The sequence below is a fragment of the Euprymna scolopes genome, chromosome 38, assembly GCF_053919585.1.
Source record: "Euprymna scolopes isolate OS-2025 chromosome 38, ASM5391958v1, whole genome shotgun sequence".
NCBI classification, from domain to species: domain Eukaryota; kingdom Metazoa; phylum Mollusca; class Cephalopoda; order Sepiida; family Sepiolidae; genus Euprymna; species Euprymna scolopes.
Window position 1 is genome coordinate 74,902,264 of NC_136519.1, and position 24,463 is coordinate 74,926,726.

Consider the following 24,463-nt stretch of genomic DNA (forward strand, 5'->3'; position numbering starts at 1 on the left):
AATAGATACTACACTGTGATCTCGGCCCAAATCTGGGGAGACTAGTTGTCACCCAGACTCCAGGGAACACCACCAGTTAATGTCTGTGAATTATCAATAATTCGAAATCACGAGACCGGAAAGTAAGGAAGGCAATAAATCGATAAATTTGCCTCACTACGAGGCTAAAGTATGACACAAGGCCGGTTTTGAATGTGAGCAATTTTTTTTCTTTCCTGAAAGGTGCATTCTGTATTTAGGAAAAAAAATCGCCTTAGTCTAGAAGGATTTATATGATGCTAAATGATGATAGAACAGACGATAGAAGAGATGGAGAAATTCCGGAATCTCGTGTGACTTTATATGGAATACTTTGGAATCTTTTGGAATCTTTTGTAGTATATTTATATAAAGAAATTATTAGGTTTGATACAGGATTTTGGAAGGAAAAAAAAACCCATTAATTTTGTCGTAAAATCCATTCGTCGCATTAACACTTATCCTCGTGGATTTTGGCCTTGATAATCGATTACTCATTAATAGCAAGAAAAAACTATATATATATATATATATATATATATATATATATATATATATATATATATATATATATATATATAAACAAAATAACAACCAAGATCCACTAGGCTAGGGATTCTTGTCATCGGCCACAAAATGAACAGAGATTAGAGCATTTCTGTAATTACTTGGTCTCTGTTGACTACGGTATAATGTTGGTTCTGTGTAGTTCTAGGTGGTCCACCCTTCCTGACTTTGTCTTTCCTCTTTGAGAAGGGGTTAGTTTATTTCTAATCGCCTGAGGTAACCTGCCGTAAATGCCGCCGGGGCTGCACAGGCATCTTTTGCAGAGTCAGAGAGCTCCTTCTCTGGAACACTGACTTGTTTTATCCCACTTTCTAACCCTGGTGTCACAATGGGAAATAACTAAATATCTCCATGGAGTTTTAGTAATATATATATATATATATATATATATATATATATATATATATATATATATATATATATATATATATATATATGTATTGAGTTTTAGTAGTATATATATATATATAGAGTTTTAGTAATATATATGTATAGTAATATATATGTATATACTATATATAGTAATATATATATAGTAATATATGTTAATATAGTATATATAGTATTATATATAGTGATATAGCATATATAGTATATATAGTATTATATAGTATATATATAGTAATATAGTATATATAGTATTATATAGTCATATATATAGTATATATAGTATTATATAGTTATATATAGTAATATAGTATATATAGTATTATATAGTTATATATAGTAATATAGTATATATAGTATTATAGTAGTAATATATAGTAATATAGTATATATAGTATTATATATAGTAATATATATATATAGTAATATATATATAGTTTAAGTAATATATATATATATATATATATATATATATATATACATATATAGTTTTAGTAATATATATATATATGGAGTTTTAGTAACATATATATATATATATAGAGAGAGAGAGAGAGGGGGGGGAGAGATGTGTTTACTATTGCCGCGTAGACTTAGGGTTAGTGTTTGGCTTAATAAAAAGCATACTTTTTGTTAATTTACAGATACGCGATTTAAGAGGACAAACTCATTAATTTTGTCATAAGGAGGGTCTAGTGTCCATAATTCTAATTTTATTATGTTAAATTTTCGGAGAGGGTCTAAGATAAATTACATTTACTTTGTCTTTTGTCGTTCTATTATTCAGCCTAAAGATTTGAATATAATTCTAAAACAGGTAAAAGTGTGTTTTACACATTTTTTAGAATCTTTTAAAAATCAACAGAATCTTCAAAAAAAATTAGGAATCTTTTAGAATCTTTTAAAAATCAACAGAATCTTTTTTAAAAAAATTAGGAATTTTTTAGAATCTTTTAAAAATCAACAGAATCTTTAAAAAAAATAGGAATTTTTTAGAATCTTTTAAAATCAACGGAATCTTTTTAAAAAAAAAAATTAGGAATCTTTTAGAATCTTGCGTAAAAAAAAGAAGTTTTTACCTTTTGCGTTGCACTGTGAATGTAACACGCAGGTCAGAGTTTGAATATATTTTTTAAAAAAGCGATAACGCTCTCACCCATCCCATTTATTTTTAAAAAAGAGCACAAAAAGAACGCATTAGCGCTAATATCTAAGGGTCCGAAAAAAGGATGGAATGGCCGAGAAGAGATGGTACCATCCAGACGTTGTCTGGAATAAAACAGGGGGCTTTGGATTATTAAAGATATGGATTACCGCAGAAGAGAAGTTGCTCGTCTTTCTCTGCTTTACTTCATCGTACGTGCTCGAATGAGCTCTGATTTATACCCATGTCCATCGTAAAATATTTCCTGCTGCAAATCATTTAGCTAAAAGAGCTTACTATAACATTTTCAATTTTTTCAAGCCCAATGTTAACAAAAATTCTATTTGAAATGTTCTCTTGAATAATCTAATTTCTGGTCAGTCTCATACATGGCTATTAATCTTCACGTTGTTGCTTCCGGGCAAACTCAGTAACACTTATCCTCGAGTGGCCTATAGACCTTGGCAAGCTGTTACCTATTAACACACGAAAAAAGATTCACTATATTCAGATCCCAGGGAAAATAAATCCCTGTTATTAATGAGGAAGCATGAGTAATAGCTGTTTTGTAGAATTCAAAGTGAATTTCTAATAATAATACGATGGAACAGGAAGTACTGGAATATTTAAGGATACTTGCTGTCATTCAGATTATTGGGAACACCACCTGTTTAGCCAGTAAGCGATCATTTGTAATAACTCATGTTAGATTTGCCAGTGAGTTGTTAATTAAATTTTAGTGAAGACCAATGATTATCGCCAGCAAGAATTCAATAGCAAACGGCTGTTGTGATAACACAAATGTATTTGTAAAAGTTATCGAAAGAGGTGGAGAGTACTGGAAATTTGCGTAGACTTGTTTTCACTCAGACTCCAGGGAATCTCTGATAATGACCAATGTGAGAACATGAAACACTAAGAAGAAGAAGAAGAAGAAAAAGAAGAAGAAGAAAAAGAAGAAAATGAAAAGGAGAAGCAAAATAAAATGAAAAAGAGGAAGAAAAAGAAGAAAATAGAAAAAGAAAACGGAAAAAGAAAATAGAGGAAAAAGAAGAAAAAGATTGAAAAGATGAAGAAGAAAAAGAAAAAGAAGAGGAAGAAGAAGAAGAAGAAGAAGAAGAAGAAGAAGAAGAAGAAAAAGAAGGAGAATTACGCTTCCCCCTCCCCCAAAAAATTCTAGTGTCGGCATCGACGGGCACCACACTGAATAGTCGAGAATGATCGAGGAGGATGGAAAGCTCGAAGAAAGAAAGCCCTAACCAGACCTCCACTAGATTAGAACAAAAACGATTGGGACTTTAGGGAGACTAATTGCCGCCCAAATCCCAATGATGACCAATGGTCATTGCCAGTAAAATAATCGATGGCAGGCGGCTGTTGCGATGATGCAAATTTATTTGCAAAAGTTAACTAAAACATTGGAGATTACTGGAAATTTGTCTAGACTTGTTGTCACTTAGACTTCGGGGAACACTACCAGTGATTTTCAGTGAGTACAAATTATTATTATTATTATTATTATTATTATTATTATTATTATTATTAATATTATTATTATTATTATTATTATTATTATTATTATTTTATTATTATTATTATTATTATTATTATTATTATTATTATAAAAAAAGAAACAACATGGAATAATGAAAACTGAAACAGTATAATTGTAAGTTAACTTCCCTGCGTCCATGCCTCCCGCCCCTGTTTGTGAGTGCGTGTGTGTGTGTGTGTTCGCGCTCGCGCGTACCAAATAAGTGAGGAAGGGCCAAGACGGATGGAAAGGCCGACGAGAGAAAGCGCTAACCATAACCCCTTCACCCGTTGAGTGAAAAGAGAACTGGGACCTTTGGGGGGGGGGGGTTATTGTTACCAAAATTCCAGTGAAGACCAATGGTCGCTGCCAACGAGAAATCAATGGTAAGCGGCTGTTGAGACCACGCAAACTTATCTGCGAAAGAGGTGGATAGTACTGAAAATCTGGGGAGACTTGTTGTCAATCAAACTCCAGAAAATGCCACAAGTTGTTTTCAAAGAGGAATCTTTGATGATGGCTTGTGTGACTACTGGTAAATAAGTGCGTAAGTAAATAATAATAATAATAATAATAATAATAATAATAATAATAATAATAATAACAACAAAAAATAGGAGACCAAGCAGTCAAGTAGAGTCAAGGAGGAAAGAAAGATCGAGGAGAGAGCACTGACCAGATCTCCGTTGGGGAGGCTTATTGTCACTCAAATTCCAGTGAAGACCAATAGCCGCTGCGAACGAGAAATCAATCGCGAGCAGCTGTTGCGATAATGCAAACTTATTTGCAAATAGTATCGAAAGAGGTGAAGAGTACTGGGAATATGGGGAGACTTGTTGTCATTCAGCTTCTAGGAAACACCACAGGCTGTTTTCAAGGAGAGATCTTTGATAAACTGTGTGAAAGCTCCTTGCGAGCCAATAATAATAATAATAATAATAATAATAATAATAATAATAATAATAATAATAATAATAACAATAAACACGAACTGGCCAGAGTAGATACGGATGACAAATCAATGCCATTATCGTAGGTGGTCTGTTTGAATGTGTCCTGAATAAGATTATTTTTATAGATACAAACAATAAGAGCTTTTTTAAAACTAATTATGTTATATACATTTGATATAATCATGGTATACATATATATATATATATATATATATATATTTATATATATATATATATATATATATATATATATATGTGTGTGTGTGTGTGTGTGATTTTAAGGAATACAATTATAATTGAATTATAGAAATATACTTATAAAGCAAATTTAGTATTTCAATGTGCTAATACTCTAGCATCGGTAAATCTAAGACGAATTTCTCCGATAATGAAAATCAATGAGTAAATACGATCCGAAAAAAATGTTTTTAAAAAAATATATTTAAAACACTTACTCAAAGTCCGGATTGACGTGTTGCCAGCCCAGATTTAGGGTTAGTAGTTAAATAAATGAAGTGTATTAGCAAAAACGATAGGATTTCATTTTCCGAAAATTTCGGTGTACGCTAATATTTTTACATCACAAGTAAGTATTCGTAAAGTTTTCTTCTTATATTTTTAACTGTCATATCTCACTCGTATGTCTACCAAGAGACGCACCACAGCAGTTTCATGATTATATATTAACAAGCAGTTATTTTAATTTCTTTTTAATGCGCCTTTTAAGGTAGACCAAATGCTATAACAGAAACAATTTCCTAGGCCAGATATTATAATAGTGGCAGAATTTCCTAGGCTACCTTTAGAAAGGTATACCACGTACTATAACGGTACAGAAAAATCGGCTATAAATAAAATGTAAGGAGCAAGAAATTTGCGGAGGACCTGTTGTTATTCAGACCCCAGGGTACACCACCTGTTATTGTCAGCGAACGATCACTGGCAAAAATAGCGTGGGAGAACTCCTAGTGAGTACAGGGATCGCTGACTGACTACTCAGAGACAATCATGCTTCGATACCAGATCTCATCAGGATGACGGAATAGATCTACGACCGAAATATGCTAGAATTCACGTAGCCATTCGGCAAATTACATTATTTATAGGATGAAACGTGTTCATCATTTTTTTTTTTTTTCTTAAGTCAACCTCCCACAACATATCTGCTGAATAAAAATACCAAAGGACAGGGAAACAGAAAACATATTCTTACCTTCACTTGTATGTGAAAAAAAAAAAAAAAATGCCGATTTGTGACGCGTAAGTAAAATACCCAGTACAGAGGCAGGTCCTTTTTGAACGTAAGTAGGTACGCAGGTGGTTAGGAAAGTTGTGGGTAGGTAGGTTGGTAGTAGGTAGGAGAAGAGAGAAAGAAGCACGATCCGTGTGTGGGTGTGACAGTTAACTGCTGGCCGTACGGAGAATCATTGCCTTCATCAGTGTGATATATACATACATACACACATACACACACACACATACACACACACACACACGCAAACACTCACACTATATATATATATATATATATATATATATATATATATATATATATATATATATATATATATATATATATATATATATATATATATATATACGTGCACTAGATAAATGTTAACAGCAGTAGTTTTGCTGTTTTGGGGTTGGGACTTCGAAAATATCCACTATCCTGAAAGTGAGGAGTTTAAGATTGAAAAAAAAAAAAAAAACTGAGCTGAACAATACTGTGCGGTATCTGCTTTCTATTTTTTTTTTTTTTTTTTTTTGGAAATCTGTCTTTAGCAGACTGACACCCACCTGTTCGTTGTTGTTGTTGTTGCTGTTGTGAAATGTATCTATTTATTTATTAAATAAATAGATAGGTACATCCGGCCGTTGTGTTGCTATTGTTGCTAAGGGGATTGGAATGCGTAGCCGCAACATTGTAGGTATCTAGTTGCATGTTGTTGCTGTTAATGATGTGGAGAAAGCGAAGGGCGAGCAAAATGATTTCATACTTTGTTTCTCTCTCTCTCTCTCTCTCTCTCTCTCTCTCTCTCTCTCTCTCTCTCTCTCTCTCTCTCTCTCTCTCTATCTATCTATCTATCTTTATGAAAAAAAAATGGTCTAGTGATGTTCCCTTTCGCTAAACTCAATCTCTCGGATAAAGACTCGGTCCTTTCATGCAAGACCCGAAGAAAAGAAAAGGTCTTGAATAATGAAGAGAGAGAGAGAGAGAGAGAGAGAGAGAGACAGACAGACAGACAGACAGACAGACAGACAGACAGACAGAAACAGAGACAGACAGACAGACAGAAAGACAAAGGGGGGATAAAAGTTCGAAAGAAAGAAAAAAGCGTATACAGATAAGGAGAGAGAAAGGGAGTAAAAGAAAGAGGATAAGTGAGAGTCGAGTGAGAGAGAGAGAGGGGGTGACAGAAAAGAGCGAAGGGGAGAGAGAGAATAATCTAGAAAAGGGATTACAAAGATACAAAGAGAGAGAGAAAAAGTAAAGAGAAAGAGAAAGTGGCAGTAAAGGAGAAGGCAAAGAGATGCAAAGAGTGAGAAAGAATGAGACAGAGAGATAGGAGAGAGCGAGAGAGAGAGTGGGGGTAAAAGAGAGAAAAGAAAGAAGGAGTATAGGAAGATAGAAACAGAGTGTAAGGGAAGTGAAAGAAAAAAATGGTAAAAAGGAAAGAACAAGAAAAAGAAGATAAAAAAGGAAAGAAGTAAAACTGAATATTAGAAAAAGGAAGAAGTGAGAGAAGACGTGAAACAAGAAGAAAAACAAGAAAAACAAGAAGAATATCGATAAGAAGAAGGAAAGAATAAAAACAAGAAGAAGAAGAAGAAGAAAAAAAGAAGAAAAAAAGAAGAAAAGAAAAAAAGAAAACGAAAAAGAAGAAAAGAGACACTAAAGGGAAGAACAGTAAAATTAGGAGATAAAGAAAAAGCTAAAATCATCTAAAAAAAAAAAAAAAAAAAAAAGTGATTATTATTGATTTCCTTTTGATTTTTTTTTTTTTTTCGGCGGGTGTTAGCATCCCCCTCCCCCGAAATTATTGTTATTCATTTAAAAATGGAATGAATTTTCGGAATATACGTCCGTCCAATCTATGCGTTTAATACTATTTATTTTATTATTTCATAATAAACCGACGAACGGACAAACAAAGCTTTCTACTAAAGTGTGTGTAATCATCTATAACTATTATTTCAAACTTAAGCATTACAATCAAGAGTCCACTCATCGTTTCCAATCCTCTCATAGTATTTTTCATCATCCTTTATCACATCCTCGAATGGCTTTTGTAAAAGGCGACTAATTAATGCAAAAAAAAGAGCCTCGAAATAACTATCTTATCGAGATAATTAACATCATAAGGATACGTCTCCGGCAACTCGTCCGAGAGTGTCTTTGTTCCTGTCGAGCTGAAGTGTGGTTGAAGATTGCGCAACCTTTGCTTTACGAGTGCAATTGGTCAGTCCTAGGAGGTTCCCATTTCTAGCCCTACTTCCTCCCTAACTTACTAATTTCCTGAATGCGAGGGATACCGACGGGGTTGCTCGGGCATTTTTACACTTTTGTAGGCATCTTCTCTTATGTCTAACCCTCTGAAGAAGGAGAAAATAAAAGCAAAGAAGGGAGTGACGTAGTTAACGACACGAACTGAAAAACTGGTAGTGGCAAGTTCGAATCCAGTTCGTTCCACATAAATATTGACTTTCATCAAACTTACACAATATGGAGAAAAGGTAGACAAAATAAATTCACGTAAAAACATCATCACATGACAGACCGATTTTTATTTCCAACGTAGGGTTGACACACTGACAAAACTCGTTATTTAAAACTTAAGCCTGACAGACCTGACGAAAAGTTTTCTTCGGTAATAATTTCTATTCTTGGCCCTCGGGACAAGATCAAAGTGTAGTAGCTGTTCTCGCGCTGCACTTCACCTTTTCTGTCCTCGGTCAATGGAAAATGGTTCCTTCATGACTGGGACAATTTTTATTTTTGTTCCTACCCAGAGTGCCGCTTTTTGGGAAGCTGGATTTTCTCCACATTAAAAACCGACCCTGTGTCTAACTCTTCCCTCGTGGGAAGGCAAGTAAACAGGAATAATTACTACTAGCGGGACCTGTGGAAATTCCACAACAGCATCTTTCATATGTAATAATTTCTTCTGGGCATTGTGTGAATGTTCAGCGCGAATGGAGATCCCGCGATATTATTGTACCTATTTACAATGCCACCCCACGGGACAGAGTTAGACACCAGGGTCGTTTTTTAACGTGGAAAAACGGTACACAAATAAAAATTGTCTCAGTCGTGAAGGATTTCTCCTTCACTGAAATAGAACTAGTAATGGAAGTGCCGCATCTGTAGGCCAGATACTACACTTTGATCTTGGCCAAGGTATTTATTTGCTCCGCCACTGAGCAAATTAGGCACAAGGCCGATTTTTAATGTGAGGAGTGAAGGGGAAATGGGGACCAACTCCCCGGGGAGTAGGAGAGCTGGATAGTGACAATTGGTATGAAGGGTTGCCTCTACATTTACCAAGGTTTTATATGTGGGGTTATATTTATTTGCTCCCTCACCGAGCAAATTAGGCAGAAGGCTGATTTTTAATGTGAGGAGTGAATGAGAAATGGGGACCAACTGCCCGGGGAGTAGGGGAGCTGGATAGTGACAATTGGTATGAAGGGCTGCCCCTACATTGACGAAGGTCTTACATGTGGGGTTTGTATTTATTTGCTTCCCCACTGAGCAAATTAGGCACAAGGCCGTTTGTTAATGTGGAGAGAGAGGGAGGGGGAGGGAAAAGAGGACCAGCTCCCGATGGGTGGGAAATGGGAGCTTGATAGTGACATTTGGTATGAATGGTTGCCCCTACATTGACCAAAGTCTTATATGTGAGATTGCCCTCACATATGGTCTTTGCTTGCAGTATCTGCCGGAACAGATATTACACTTTGATCTTCATATTTATTTTATTTCGTTTAAAGAAAAAATTACAATTAAAAAAATTTCAATATAAAATTAAAACATTTAAAAAAGTAAATTCTCCAAAAGACAAAACAAATTTAGGCACAAGGCCCTATAAGATCTGGGGAGGGGAGTGTTGCAGGGTCTTTGTAACTAAAGTAAAAATTGGAGTCTTTGGCGACTTTACTCTTGACTGGCAACATTAACCACAATACCTCATTCACTCTGTGGAATCTAAACTAACTAATGAATTCCCAGCGTTTAAGCAAAAAGCATATATTTACAATTTCTGTGTGTGTGCGTGCATTTTTTTTTAAATTAAAATAAGTGTGTGTGTGTGTGTGTGTGTGTGTGTGTGTGTGTGTGTGTGTGTGTGTGTGTGTGTGTGTGTGTGTGTGTGAAAAGTTCAATTCATTAGAAAAATAAATTTCTTAATTTGGTAACAAATACTTCGCGCTGGGGAGTTGGGAAAACAACCTAGAAAAAATGTTCAAATAAAATTGCCTAGTGCATTTTTAGTAAGGTCCCTCTCTGAGCTAATCTAAGTAGTTAGATCGCCTACTGTTTTCCGGGGCACCGAAAACAAGCGGGGAGATCCCTAGTGGGGATTGGGGTGGATTCTTATCGGGTATTGGGGGATAAATAAATAAAACATCAAAAAACAGAAAATGGGGGGAGGGAGGAATGGGGATGTGGTAGAAGGCGACCTCCAAGTAAGGGTTGACCAGGGGTGACAAAACAAAAGAGGAGGGTAATGGTAGGGTAGCCTCGGAAGGTTTTCTAGTGCCAAAACAAAAAGTGGGGGACCGGATCTCGTTTGTACCACCAGTCAAGAGTCTCTTTAATTTTCTATTGCTAACCTAGCGGGATGGGTTCCGTAGGACCCAGTACCGCGTGTGCCATGCCTATGGTGATAACACGAATTCAAACTTGGCGCCTCGTCGGATGTACAAGCTAGTAGCCTGCACCCACCTCCTGTCAAAGACCACTCGAGACAACCTCCTCCAATCGTATCTGATCTTTACTTTAAGCAGATGCCAAAAGGCCAAGCAGCTCTTTTATTAGAACTGTAACAATACTTATCTGGTTAATTTCGCGTCAGAATATATCTTGTTAGTATAGTTTATCTCCAATATCCTTATAGGAATCTGTGACATATTCCCATTGTATGGACACCCGGCGCGAACGGAAACCCTACGATATCATTATGCCATCTTTAGACAGAACAGATACTACCTTTGGATCCTAGCCAAAAGATTAAAGAAGGTATATTTTAGTTTCACGTACGGCGCGAAAGCGACATCATTTTATTCAATTTGTTTCTTCGGTGATCGGGAGATCCTATTTATTAAATAGGAAGATAGAATGTGATAACATCCTACGAACATTAGCGTATCTATAGCATATTATATATATCTATTAGCATCCTACGAATTAGCGTATCTATATAACAATTTAATGTTCGTAATATGTTATACCCTTCTATCCTCTTTTTTAATAAATAGGATCTCCTGATTGAATAATTTATAATCTAGAAACCGCGACACACGTAGGTACTTATGTTAAAGGTACTAGGGTATTAATACAGTAGAACCCCAGGATACGGCATTAAAAATTAGTCACAAAATACAGTACAATATATAATACACATGTATATAATCAAATAACATTATAAATAACACTGCAAGGCGGGGTAAATACCGTAACCAGGGGCCGATAAAACATCGTATTTCACATCGTAACTGGAAAAAGAAACGTATATCAGGGTCACCGTATCCCGGGTTGCTACTGTATATATATTACCGATAAATTATTTTAAAGGAAATAAAGTTACGAAATTAGTTGAAACCCATTTATTCTGCGTTGCCATCTCATATGTAATCTATTTGCGTTAAAAGAAAACAAGTTAATATTGAATGGATACGTTGGATACCCCTCTGTAAGGGTAGCTGCAGGTGCACCCGTAAAGCAAAGGTTGCGCAATCTCCAACTACATTTATCTTGAGACGACACTGCCTGATACTAGAGCAAGGAGAATCCAGAAAGATATGGAAATAATGCGGAAACCACATACAGTATCTGGTATTCAAAAACGGTCACCCATTTAGTAATTGACCAGGCTCAACATCGCTTAACTTCGTAAAGTGGTCATATTTGCTTGGTCAATAAGGTAAACAAAAAGGGCACTTTGGATTGGGACGAAAATAAAAATTCACCTCAGCCTGGAAGGATCTCTCTTCATTGACCGACGACACAAGAGATATTAATATTAAAGTTTGAATTATTAGATTCCGAAATAAATATGAACTATACATTTTGAAAGATTAGGCACAAGGTCATCAAAAGCGCGGGGAAACATGTGAGTCGCTGGTCATGCTTTAACTATTTTTGTATTTGGATAAACACGCGTATTAATCTAGTCGTACGTTGCCTACGTAAATAGAACACCTTTCCAGTAAAGTCACATGACTTGCTGACGTCGTAGAATAAAGTACAATGGCAACGGTTAAGCGATAGATAACTATTACGAGGATTATTTAAAAAAAACAGGTGCATTTGAAAATTAATGATTAAATACACTTAAAAAAAAAATAAAACATCACTACAGTATTTTCCCGGCAAAAAAAATACTCCTTTCTAATTGCATGTAAAATAATTCGTTATCTCCCGTAAGAGAAAATACAGTCACTTTCGAACAAGTTTTATAAATCCCTCGACAATTTATTAGAGAATTGAAAAAGAAAATACCTATAATAATCGTCTATTGCCGAATCATAGCTATTGTACTTTATTCTGCGACGTCGGCAGATTACGTGACTTTAGTGAAACGGCCTTCTATTTACGTAGGCCATGCTCGAGTAGATTAATATGCAGGTTTATCTCTATTTGTCTATCCTACACGGTTAAAATCATTTGAGGATACCAAATTGGTCAGAGGGAAAATTCAGTATAAGAGCAAATAGTTAATAAAACATGTTAAAAAATTCTTTGAAAAAGAGTTAAAAACATATTTAATTTGAAAAGGAAACACTAAATAAGTGGATAGTCCTTAATCTGCGGAGTTTTGGAGAAATACTTTCCTTCTCATCAGAGGGTAGGAATTAGCAAAATGCGGGATCGGATTTTGCATACAAAAGTATTTGATGAAACTGCAAGTAAGTCAAAGATTTTACTTGGTAACAAAAAGTGAAGCAGAGTGAATAGGGTGAAGAAGAAGGTGATTACACGTGAATGGATTGTCTGGTGAAAGGTAAAGTATCCAATGACGGTAAAATCAAAAAATTTAAATCCAAGAAAATTAGTTAAATTTCCATTCGCACAAGTAAAATCCAAGGAAATCGCGTAATTGAAAGATGGTCCAAAATAATCCAAAAGGCCAAATCCGTGGAATAATTTACAAATAGTTACAAAGAAAACAGGAAAGAATTCCAATAATATTATTAAAAGAAAAATAAGATATGTGTTTATTTTATATATATATATATATATATATATATATATATATATATATATATATATATACACTTGTGCCCGATATTATTCATACCCCTCTGATCTTTGAGATTTCTATAAGAATATTGCTCAAACCAGAAGGTAGACAATATTAAAGGGATTTCAAACAATAAATCAAGCATAAGCATTTAATTTAAACTCAACAAATAAATAAATTATGCAAGTTTGAAACATTATACAAAGAAAAACAATAATGGCACTAGTTCAAAATTATTCATACCTCTCTTACTAATAGTCAATAGCATGCCCTTTATTCTTAATAACTGCCTGTAACCGTTTGGGATATTTATCAACAAGGTTTTTACAAGCATCAACACTGATTTTTGACCATTCTTCAATGCAGTAGTTCTCCAAATCCCTCAAATTTCTAGGTTTCTGCTTTTTAACCTCAGTTTTCAATATGTGCCAGAGGTTTTCGATAGGGTTCAGGTCGGGACTCTGGCTAGGCCATTTCAAAACATTAATTTGATTATCCTCAAACCATTTCTTGACTATTTTGGCAGTATGTTTTGGATCATTATCCTGTTGAAGGACCCAGTTTGGTCCTAAATGGAGCTTCTCCGCATCCTGTCTAATGTTTTTCTGGAGTATCTCCAAATATTGCTCCTTCTTCATGGTTCCATCTATCTTGACCAAACTACCTGGACCACTAGCCGAAAAGGAGTCCCAAAACATTAGGCTACCACCACCATGTTTCACCGTGGGTATGGTGTTCTTTGGGTTGTAAGCTTCTCCTTTCTTACTTCAAACGTAAGAAGCATCCATATGGCCAAACAATTCAATTTTTGTTTCGTCAGTCCACAAAATACTTGAGAAAACGGACTCTGGAGAATTCACATGGGTCCTAGCAAACTTTAGACGTGCTGCAAGGTGTTTTCCGGTGTGCAATGGAGTCCTTCTTCGTCTTCTTCCTTTCAGACCATTTTCATGCAGAGGCCTTTGCAATGTTTGCCTTGATATTTTTATGCCAGAAGACTCCAGATTTTCTAAAATGTCCTTATTAGTGGTGGTTGGATTTGCATTAACACTTCTTACAATATTCCTGGTGGCTCTAGCAGACAGTTTCCTTTTCCTTCCTCTACCAATCAAGTTGTTTGTTGTGTGGTGGCTCTGGAATTTTTTGATGATGCTCTGTACTGTTGCTGTAGGGACCTCAAATTTCTTGGAAATTGACTTGTAACCTAAACCATCCTTATGTGAATTCACAATTTTAGTCCTAAGATCATTACTAAGCTCTTTTTTCTTCCCCATTCTAATAATTTTTATTCTTTTATTGGTTTTCAGTTGATATTATTTTAATTTCTGAAAAATGCAAAAAACGAAATTAAATTAATCAAAGGTTGTATAAAAGCATTCAAAATAAGAATCAAACAGAAAACAAACAGTCAGAAACTCGATTAATACTGAAAAAATAAGGGGGGTATGATTATTTTTGAACATTGCAGATTTTATAAATAGCTGTATATTTCTTTTATTACAAGTATCCCGAGATTTTAAAATGACGAAAATGATCAGAAGAGGTTTATTAAGAATATGTATCAATATGGACGTAAACAATAAATTCTTACAAAAGTTACACCTAATAAACTCAATTTTCAAGGGGGGTATGAATAATATCGGGCACAAGTGTATATATATATATATATATATATATATATATATATATATATATATATATATATATAAAGCTGAACGTCTGTGTGTGTGTGTCTGGTCACGAATAGACTCCTATATTGTTGACTATTATAGAAAACTGATCACATATAATGATAGAAGATGTATCGAGACACAGGAATGGGTATGTTTGATCTGGCATAGTGATGATTCATTAAAATTGTGGGGTCTGTGTACGCGTCTGGTCTACAAAGTATGAAAAAAAAATTAAAAATAAAAAATACATTTACAAGTATTTTTGATATAGATGTACATAAGAATATTTTGATAAGTATGTTTTAACTTAAATAGGGATGGTATAATAAAATTGTGGGGTCTGCGTTCGCGTTTGGCCTCCATAGAATGGAAATAGGCACAAACTTTAATAAAGACTTTTCATATCTATCTGTATAAGTATACTTTGATAATTATGTTTCAGTTTGAAGAAATATGGTATAATAAAATTAAGGAGTGTTCGTTCGCGCCTGACCTCCATAGAATGGAAATATGTCACACAGGTTTTTAATATAGATTCACAAAATATTGTGATAAGTGTTTCAGTGTGAACAGGTATGGTATAATAGATTATGGGGTTTATCTATTTTATGTTTACTTTCATCATATTTTGCTTTGGTTTTGATACCCCCAAATTCGAAGCTATCTCTTTACAACCCTTCCTTTTGATAACCTATCATACTTTCATAAATCATAGTACATTTTCTATAGGCTGTTTTTTGAGTCCAGTCAACGACGGGTACTTTTGCTAGTATATATATAAACATGCTCGTGCCACGAACTTCCGTGTTGATATGTTCACGATCCTCAGCAGGTCAAACTCACCTTTCTATTTAAAAATCCAAGAAGCCATTTTTACTTGAAACCTTCTCTTTGTAAATAAAAAGAAAATCTTTTAGGACTTAATTTGATTTCTATGTGATTCATTCCCAATTTATTTTTTTTTTTCAGTCATATTAATGACAATACTTTCTTTTAATCGTAATTTTTCCTCAATTTAGCTGTTGAACGAGGAACGAACCCCAGTTCGCTAGCCCTCTTTCATTTATTTTTTTGAAAATCCATCATGTTAATTGGTCTTTATTCAACCATTATAAAATTTGGTACCCCAAAAAGAATGTATATATATATATATATATATATATATATATATATATATATATATATATATATATATATAATTTTTTAATTTTTTATTGAGCCCATAATAAATTTACATTACTGTTTCCATTGGATTTTCACCCCCGGAGATGAGGTAGAGTACCAATTTCATCGGAATTTATAGGTGGACTGAAGTTTAAACTTACAGAAATGGATAGAAAGTTATTTGGGGGGATATTAAATAGAGAGGGAGGTCGTGTGGTAGTGTGAGGAGGTTTATAGTTGAATTTCAGTTGTGAAAAAACGCTAAAGAGCGTCTATTAGATACGTTTGAAATATACCGCTCTATTAACATATCGAGCACTCTTATCGGTTCTTTTTTTACTTTATTTCCCTTGAAAAGAAATATGTATATATATATATATATATATATATATATATATATATATATATAAGAATGTATATATATATATAAGAATGTATATATATATATATATTTATATATATATATATATATATATATATATATATATATATATATAAGTCACTTTGTGTATGTGGGTGAGTTCCTTCCTCATAGTGTACGAAACACTTGGGCCTATATTTTGCAAATTTTACACAAATAAAAGAATGGAGATTATTAATAGTGGTTTCAGCTAGACGAGTGTTTTTCGTGAAAGTCCGCAAAGGGGGTGGGCATAGATTGGAGCTCAGACGAACACTTGCCATGAAAATAACGATAAAGCAGAGACATGCTAACAACGTCTCTTCTGTGGGAAAGAGGTTGCAGGGAAGAGAAAAGGGCATCTCCCACTAGGCTACGAAGTCTATTTTGAACTCTGTAAAGGCAAGATAAATTGCTTCAAGAAGCTCCTGCCGAGGTGGTACCAGTATTACATCCTTGGACGTACTTAGCTCTTATACAGGTAGAGAATTGCATCAGCAGTGAGATATCTAATAGAGCAGTCGAACAATCCCACCATTTTTCCATCAGCCTTGGCAACAGAGTTGATGTACGTGATCAATCTAAGATCAGGAGTAAAGGTCAAGCCCAGAAGCTTGTCAATAATATGGAGCCTCCCTAAGACGACAGTCACTTATTTCAATTGAGGCTAGATGTGATCAGAGCGTTGATGATGTAAAGACAGAAGCTTGGTTTTAGATGCATTAAAATTAACCAGCCACCTTTTTCCCCATTGCACCACATGATCAAAATCTGAGAGGAGAGACCCAGAGAGAACTTGGTCGTTTACAGCCTTTGTAATGCTACCATAGATGGTAATGTCGTCAGCATACAATTCAACGAATTGTCTTACAGTTTGATTTGGGAGATCATTGATGTAGATCAGTTAGGATGTTGGGCCAAGGATGAACTCCTAAGGGATTCCAGCATTAATACTCCGAGCTTCTGATTTTTGTCTATCAACTATGCCTATCAATTTCTGCCTATGAATATATCAGATAGAAATGAGTTAATAATTGAAAAGACATTTACCCTTGACATATCATAGCTTTGATAAAGGTATACCCCACAGATCTCCAGCTTTGGCATAGCTGGAAATGTCTTTTCAATTATTAAATCATTTCTATCTTATTTATTCATAAGAGTAGTGGTTTATGGATAGAAATTCGAAGGTGTATATATATATATATATATATATATATATATATATATATATATATATATATTATGCATAAAAGTTTGTGTATCGGTTTTCAGTATTTACTTCGACAGTATTCGATACGTAAGTAAAGCTATGTAGTAAGTTTTGAAAATATATATGGCAATTAAATTAGACAAAATTTTCCGCGCTTTATCCTTGACGAATACTCAGGAAGACGTAACGCGGAAAATTATTTACGGCTAATGTGTGTGTGCGTGTATGTGTGTGTATGTGTGTGTTGTGCGTGTGTGTGTGTTGTGCGTGTGTTGTGTGTGTGTGTTTGTGTGTGTGTGTGTGTGTGTGTTTGTGTGTGTGTGTGTGTGTGTGTGTGTGTGTGTGTGTGTGTGCGTGTGAGAGAGATACTAGCAGTTCATCCCGGCTTTGCTCGGACCCTATGTACTGTTCATAACTTTATGTGCATATGTATTTATATATTAAAAAGTTGGACTAATGTCCAGGTAACCTACATCTAAAATTTAAAGTATTTAAACCCAAAATTGGCGGAGGAGTTTGGTAGAGTCTGCAAAGGTCAACTCTGTAAACTTTGACTTAAAAACGGATTAAAAAGCTTGCTGCATTTCGGAATACCCTTTGTGTAAAATTTTCAATGTTTCGACCTAAAATTAACTGAATAGTTTGCTAGAGTCCGCATAGGTCAAATCTTTTGACTTTGACCCCTTAGCAGCCAAATTTACGGCTAAAAACTGATTAAAAAGCTTGCCATATGTCTGGATACATTTTATGTAAAATTTCAAACGTTTAGACCAGAAACTGGCTGAGTAATTTAATAGAGACCGCAGATATCAAATTTTTTTAAAAATGTTGACACCAATTGTGACCCCTTAACATTTATTGTTTTGGGCTCAAATCAAATTAAAAAGTTTGATCTATGTCCAAGTAACCTACATCTAAAATTCGAGTGTTTAGACCTCACAATTTCGGAGGAGTTTGGTAGAGTTTTCAACGGTCAAATCGTTGAACTTTGACCTTTTGACAGACAAATTTGTGGCTAAAAACCGATTAAAAAGATTTTTTCCAAATGTCAGTACCCTTTATGCCAAATCTCGAGTGTGTAGACTAAAATTTGACAGAGTACTGTGTTAGGAAAATGTAAACACACACAAATACACACCGAGACAAGTTCACTTTTATAGATATATAGATAGATATATAATAGGTGCCATCAGCTACAATCGAAAGCAAAACGTATAGCTCTCTAGCGCTATTCGTTAGCATCTGAGCTAAGTCCATATGCATATCAAAACTTTAAGAATTAATGCAGTTAAACGTATAAACATGTATTTGTACATGCATAGAAGATACACGTTAAGTCGCCTTACGTCTGTCAAGTTCTAATTTTTTCATTTTTATCCCTTAACAGCTATTTTTACCGGCTTAAAAACAAATTGAATTTGTTCTACGGGTCGGAATTCCCTATATATTAATTTTCAAGTCTGTAGGCCAAAAATCGACAGAGTAGTTGTGTAGAGACCGTTCCTCACACACAGAGTGAAAGGACACTTCAAATTGTGCTTTAAACAGAAGCATTCATTTCGAACGCGTCCCTGTCATATCAAACGACCTACTATTGATTTTATATGTTGACCCTTTAGGTTTTTCTGGTAATGAACCCTCTCAAATGCACTTGTGATGTTAGGCCGTGTAAGATGTAAACTTTGGTCAAAATCGCCTGTTTCTTCTTTCCTCGGATTATTTCGATTATCGATTATGGATACTTATCGAAGACATTCCGACAAAAAGTATCAATGATCAAATATCGAAAAAAAAAAACATGAAAAAAGGAGCAGGTGATTTTGGCCTAAGTTAACACCTTACACAGCCTAACATCACAAGTGTATTTGAGAAGTTATATTCCCACACAAGCCGAAAAGCTCAACATATAAAATCCATAGTATGTTCTTTCATAGGACAGAAGCGCGTGCGAAACGAATGTTTCTGTTTAAAGCGCAACTGCGCCATGCTACTAGACATTTTCGTTTTAAACTTAAAATCGAGCTATTATGACCGCACAAACAGCCAGCCAGGCATATAAAATCAACAGTAGGTTCTTTGATATGGCAGGGGCGCGTTCGAAAGGAATGTTTCTGTTTAGATCACAACTGAACCATGATACTTGACTTTTGCATTTTCAACTCATATTCAGGACATCATATATAAAAAATACGGGAGTGTGAAACATTCGTTCATCATCATTCGATCCCGGGCAACGTCGGGTCTCCCTGCTAGTAAAATATATAAGAAACCTTTCGTTTAAATCAGTGGTTCTCAACCTTTTTTTTTATTCATGGACCCCTTTTCCCTTTATCTTGGTGGACCCCTTCATAACTATTGGTCATGAGACAATCCTCTATTTTTCACTAATATAAATTTTGAGCTTTTAATAATCAAAGAAATATTATATAAGTAAGAGTTATTTTTAAATGAAAACTAATTTAATGCAAATAAAGTATTCTACAACAACTATAATAATTATGATGATAATAATAATAATAATAATAATAATAATAATAATAATAATAATAATAATAATAATAATAATCTAAATTAGAGTGATAATAATTCTTTACCAATATCTTGTATTGTATTTTGTTATGTTTTGCCTGTTGACCCCCAGAAATATTGCATGGACCCCCTAGGGTCCATACCCCGGTTGAGATTTAAAATGTTACATATTTTGAATTTGGTTGAGGTTTAAAATGTTACATATTTTGAATTTGGTTGAGATTTAAAATGTTACATATTTTGAATTTGGTTGAGGTTTAAAATGTTACATATTTTGAATTTGGTTGAGGTTTAAAATGTTACATATTTTGAATTTGGTTGAGGTTTAAAATGTTACATATAAAATTTGGTTGAGATTTAAAATGTTACATATTTTGAATTTGGTTGAGATTTAAAGTGTTACATATTTTGAATTTGGTTGAGGTTTAAAGTGTTACATATTTTGAATTTGGTTGAGGTTTAAAATGTTACATATTTTGAATTTGGTTGAGGTTTAAAATGTTACATATTTTGAATTTGGTTGAGGTTTAAAATGTTACATATAAAATTTGGTTGAGATTTAAAATGTTACATATTTTGAATTTGGTTGAGATTTAAAATGTTACATATTTTGAATTTGGTTGAGGTTTAAAGTGTTACATATTTTGAATTTGGTTGAGATTTAAAATGTTACATATTTTGAATTTGGTTGAGGTTTAAAATGTTACATATTTTGAATTTGGTTGAGGTTTAAAATGTTACATATTTTGAATTTGGTTGAGGTTTAAAATGTTACATATTTTGAATTTGGTTTAGGTTTAAAATGTTACATATTTTGAATTTGGTTGAGGTTTAAAATGTTACATATTTTGAATTTGGTTGAGGTTTAAAATGTTACATATTTTGAATTTGGTTGAGGTTTAAAGTGTTACATATTTTGAATTTGGTTGAGGTTTAAAATGTTACATATTTTGAATTTGGTTGAGATTTAAAATGTTACATATTTTGAATTTGGTTGAGGTTTAAAGTGTTACATATTTTGAATTTGGTTGAGGTTTAAAATGTTACATATTTTGAATTTGGTTGAGGTTTAAAATGTTACATATTTTGAATTTGGTTGAGACTTAAAATGTTACATATTTTGAATTTGGTTGAGGTTTAAAATGTTACATATTTTGAATTTGGTTGAGGTTTAAAATGTTACATATTTTGAATTTGGTTGAGGTTTAAAATGTTACATATTTTGAATTTGGTTGAGGTTTAAAATGTTACATATTTTGAATTTGGTTGAGGTTTAAAATGTTACATATTTTGAATTTGGTTGAGGTTTAAAATGTTACATATTTTGAATTTGGTTGAGGTTTAAAGTGTTACATATTTTGAATTTGGTTGAGGTTTAAAATGTTACATATTTTGAATTTGGTTGAGGTTTAAAATGTTACATATTTTGAATTTGGTTGAGGTTTAAAATGTTACATATTTTGAATTTGGTTGAGGTTTAAAATGTTACATATTTTGAATTTGGTTGAGGTTTAAAATGTTACATATTTTGAATTTGGTTGAGGTTTAAAATGTTACATATTTTGAATTTGGTTGAGGTTTAAAATGTTACATATTTTGAATTTGGTTGAGGTTTAAAATGTTACATATTTTGAATTTTCGATGATAATAAACATTGGCAAGCGTTGTTAAATAGTCATTAAAATATTCATTTTCGGGTGCATATTTAAAATTACACTTGATATAAGAACAAAATTACAGAAAAAATCTTTATAATGTACGTATTCGTCACGGAAAGAAAAAAGTCATACTCTAAAAACCACATAAGTAGTTTTTTTGTACATTAAGAAAATCAAGTTTTTTTTAATGGGTTTTTAAACAATTTTAAGAATAGATTGTATACATTATAAGGCCGGCTTTGATCTCGATACTTCGAAATAAGTTGTCCTCCCTTGAATTTTAATACGTTCTAAAAAAAAAACATGGCAGCTCCCGACTGTCCTGTTTGGCAGGTTATAAAATTTGATTTTCTTATTTAAAAAAAATAAAACTACTTGATCAATTTACGTGACTTTTGGAATATGACATTTTCGTTCTCTGATGGGTACATGCATCATAAAGATCTGTTTGTATTTTCTGTATTTTTAGTATTAATATTTAATATTAATTCGATTTTTAAATAAAATAAATATTGTTTTGTTATATGTGCCATGAAAATTAAAAAAAAAAAAAAAAGAACTCCAGAGTGTGCCGTCATATAAAAAAGGTTGGGAACGACTGATTTAAAGGTATCGGATAGTTGACGTAATATCAGCTTTGTATCCGGAGTTTATTATTATTGCAACAGCTATTACAATGTTGTTGGGGAATTGAGTGGTTGTTAGTTTCGGCCTTTGTTCGTCGAAACGACGGCAGCGACGGCGGCAGTGGCGACGACTGCTTCTTGAACAATCCGTTGTTTTGTAGAGAAAGCGAATTTTCCAAACCTGCGTTTTGGCTTTGTCTTCTTCTCCAAAGAAAAGGCGGGGGGGGGGGAGAAATAAGAACGGTATTTTAGATTAAGCTGCTCAATCCCGTCGCTGTTTGCGTTGCACGCACGCATGCACACAAAAAAAAAAAAAAAAAAAAAAAAAACCTGGTACGCGTAAGACGATTTTTATTGCTTTTCCACAGTGAGGAATGTGACACAAGGGTCGGAAAGTGGGATTGAAAAGTCAGTCCTCTCCCGAGGAGAAGCAAACAGATACGCGTAAAAAAAAAAATGCTTGTCTAGTCGCGTCGGCATTCCCGGCAGGGGCGCCTCCGACGATCAACAATAAACAAACCTTTTTTTAAAAGTAAGAAGTCCGGGAGGGTGGACCTCCTAGAACTGCACAGGATCAGCATCATACCGAAATCAACATGGACATGTTCATTAGAAGAATAGTCTAGAAAACTTATTGATTTCAGTGCCAAGGTAAAAAAAAACCCAGCGATGTGAGGCGACTTAAGCATGACATGTAATCGGACGGACAAAGCGTCTTGCACAGTTACATAGATGTGTCTAACATGTTAATTAGGTCGTAAGCTGGGCAGTCTTTTTTTTTTTATTAATTCAAAAAAATACAAAGTCCACTACATTTAAACTCCCTTTATCCAGCAAAATGTAATGTTAACATTGATGTTGATGCAATCATTATCGAAAATGTAGTGCAATACAATAGAGTAGAGGTAGGAGTTTTATAGGTTCCTCAATTTTCCTGGGCAACGTCGAGACACGAGTCCTGTTAGTAAGCAATACGTCCAAATATAAGACTTTTTAGCCCATTCAAAACGGGCAAAAGTTATGAATCATTGACACAAAATCAGTGCTTTATGCCAAATTGATATTTGAATATGGTCAAATTTGTGCTAATTTGTGCATTAATAGTAATCCTTATTACTCCCTAACTGTGCATCAAACGAATACCATGATACGTACTTCGCTACAGTTTATAATAAAGGCCCAGACAAAATTTCAGTCAGAGCGGCTCAGTAGTTTCCGAGAAAACTTCTAGAGTAAATGTGGTATTTTGGTGACTATTAGTCTGTATTAACTGTGCATCGAACGGAAACCATAATACTTACTTCGCTGCACCCCATCATAAAAAGATCCATACAAAATTTCAGCTAGATCGAACCATTAGTTTCCAAGAAAACGTGTAGAGTAAACGTAATATGATTCCCTAACTGTGAATAGAAACTATATCATTATACATAGTCCGTTACATTTTATAATAACAAAGGTCCGTATAAAATTTCAGACAGATCGGCTCAGCAGTTTCCGAGTAAAAGTAGAACAGACAGACATACAACCAGATAGACTAAGTAAAACATTACAACCCTTCTGAAATCATCAGTGTAGGAAGTTATGATTGCCGTTGGTCGTGGGAATCGAACCCTGTAACGTATCCATCTTTGTCTTCATTAGGAAGGAACAACCCACAGTGGCATCGTCAATCACAACGATATTCAAGTAAAAACATTTAGAAAGGCATAGACGTTGTACAAGAATAGTCTACAGTGATTGATTGACTAAGGTGTCATGATAGAGTTTAACATTGATGTCGATGTAATCATTAAAGAAATTGTAGCGTAATACTAAAATTAAAGAAATAGAGGTAGAAGTTTTATAGGTTCCTCAATTTTCCTGGGCTACGTCGAGACACGAGTCCTGTTAGTACGTATTGCGTTCAAATACTAGACTTTTTAGACCATTTATATAATTTTTATTAGATGATTAAAATCATTTTTTCTGAGACTTTCGTTGTAAAGCAATATATTTATAAACGAACACTTATTGTTTTTTTTGGGGGGGGGGTCTGCATTTCGTTATAAACGAACACATTGTTTTTTGGAATGTTTTTCTGCATTTCGTTATTGCGGTATAAACCGGCAAGTCGTGTCAATCCTGCAAAT

At 33.9% G+C, this 24,463-nt stretch overlaps 2 protein-coding genes across 4 annotated transcripts in view; one reads left to right on the forward strand and one right to left on the reverse strand.

The window, feature by feature from the left end:
* LOC145263184 (ceramide kinase-like protein) overlaps positions 1–6,657 on the reverse strand; it is a 327,568-nt gene extending 320,911 nt beyond the window's left edge. The window contains exon 1 of one of the 3 annotated variants that reach the window (XM_080120237.1): positions 6,404–6,657. The gene's annotated coding sequence lies outside the window, so the exon portion shown is untranslated. Of the gene's footprint in view, positions 1–2,051; positions 2,389–5,816; positions 6,089–6,403 lie in introns of those variants that run through there. The other 2 variants (XM_080120236.1, XM_080120239.1) reach the window with 2 other exon arrangements.
* Positions 2,541–24,463, forward strand: part of LOC145263185 (retinol dehydrogenase 7-like) — a 447,785-nt gene continuing 425,862 nt past the window's right edge. The window contains exon 1 of the mRNA XM_080120241.1: positions 2,541–3,605. The gene's annotated coding sequence lies outside the window, so the exon portion shown is untranslated. The remainder of the gene's footprint in view (positions 3,606–24,463) is intronic.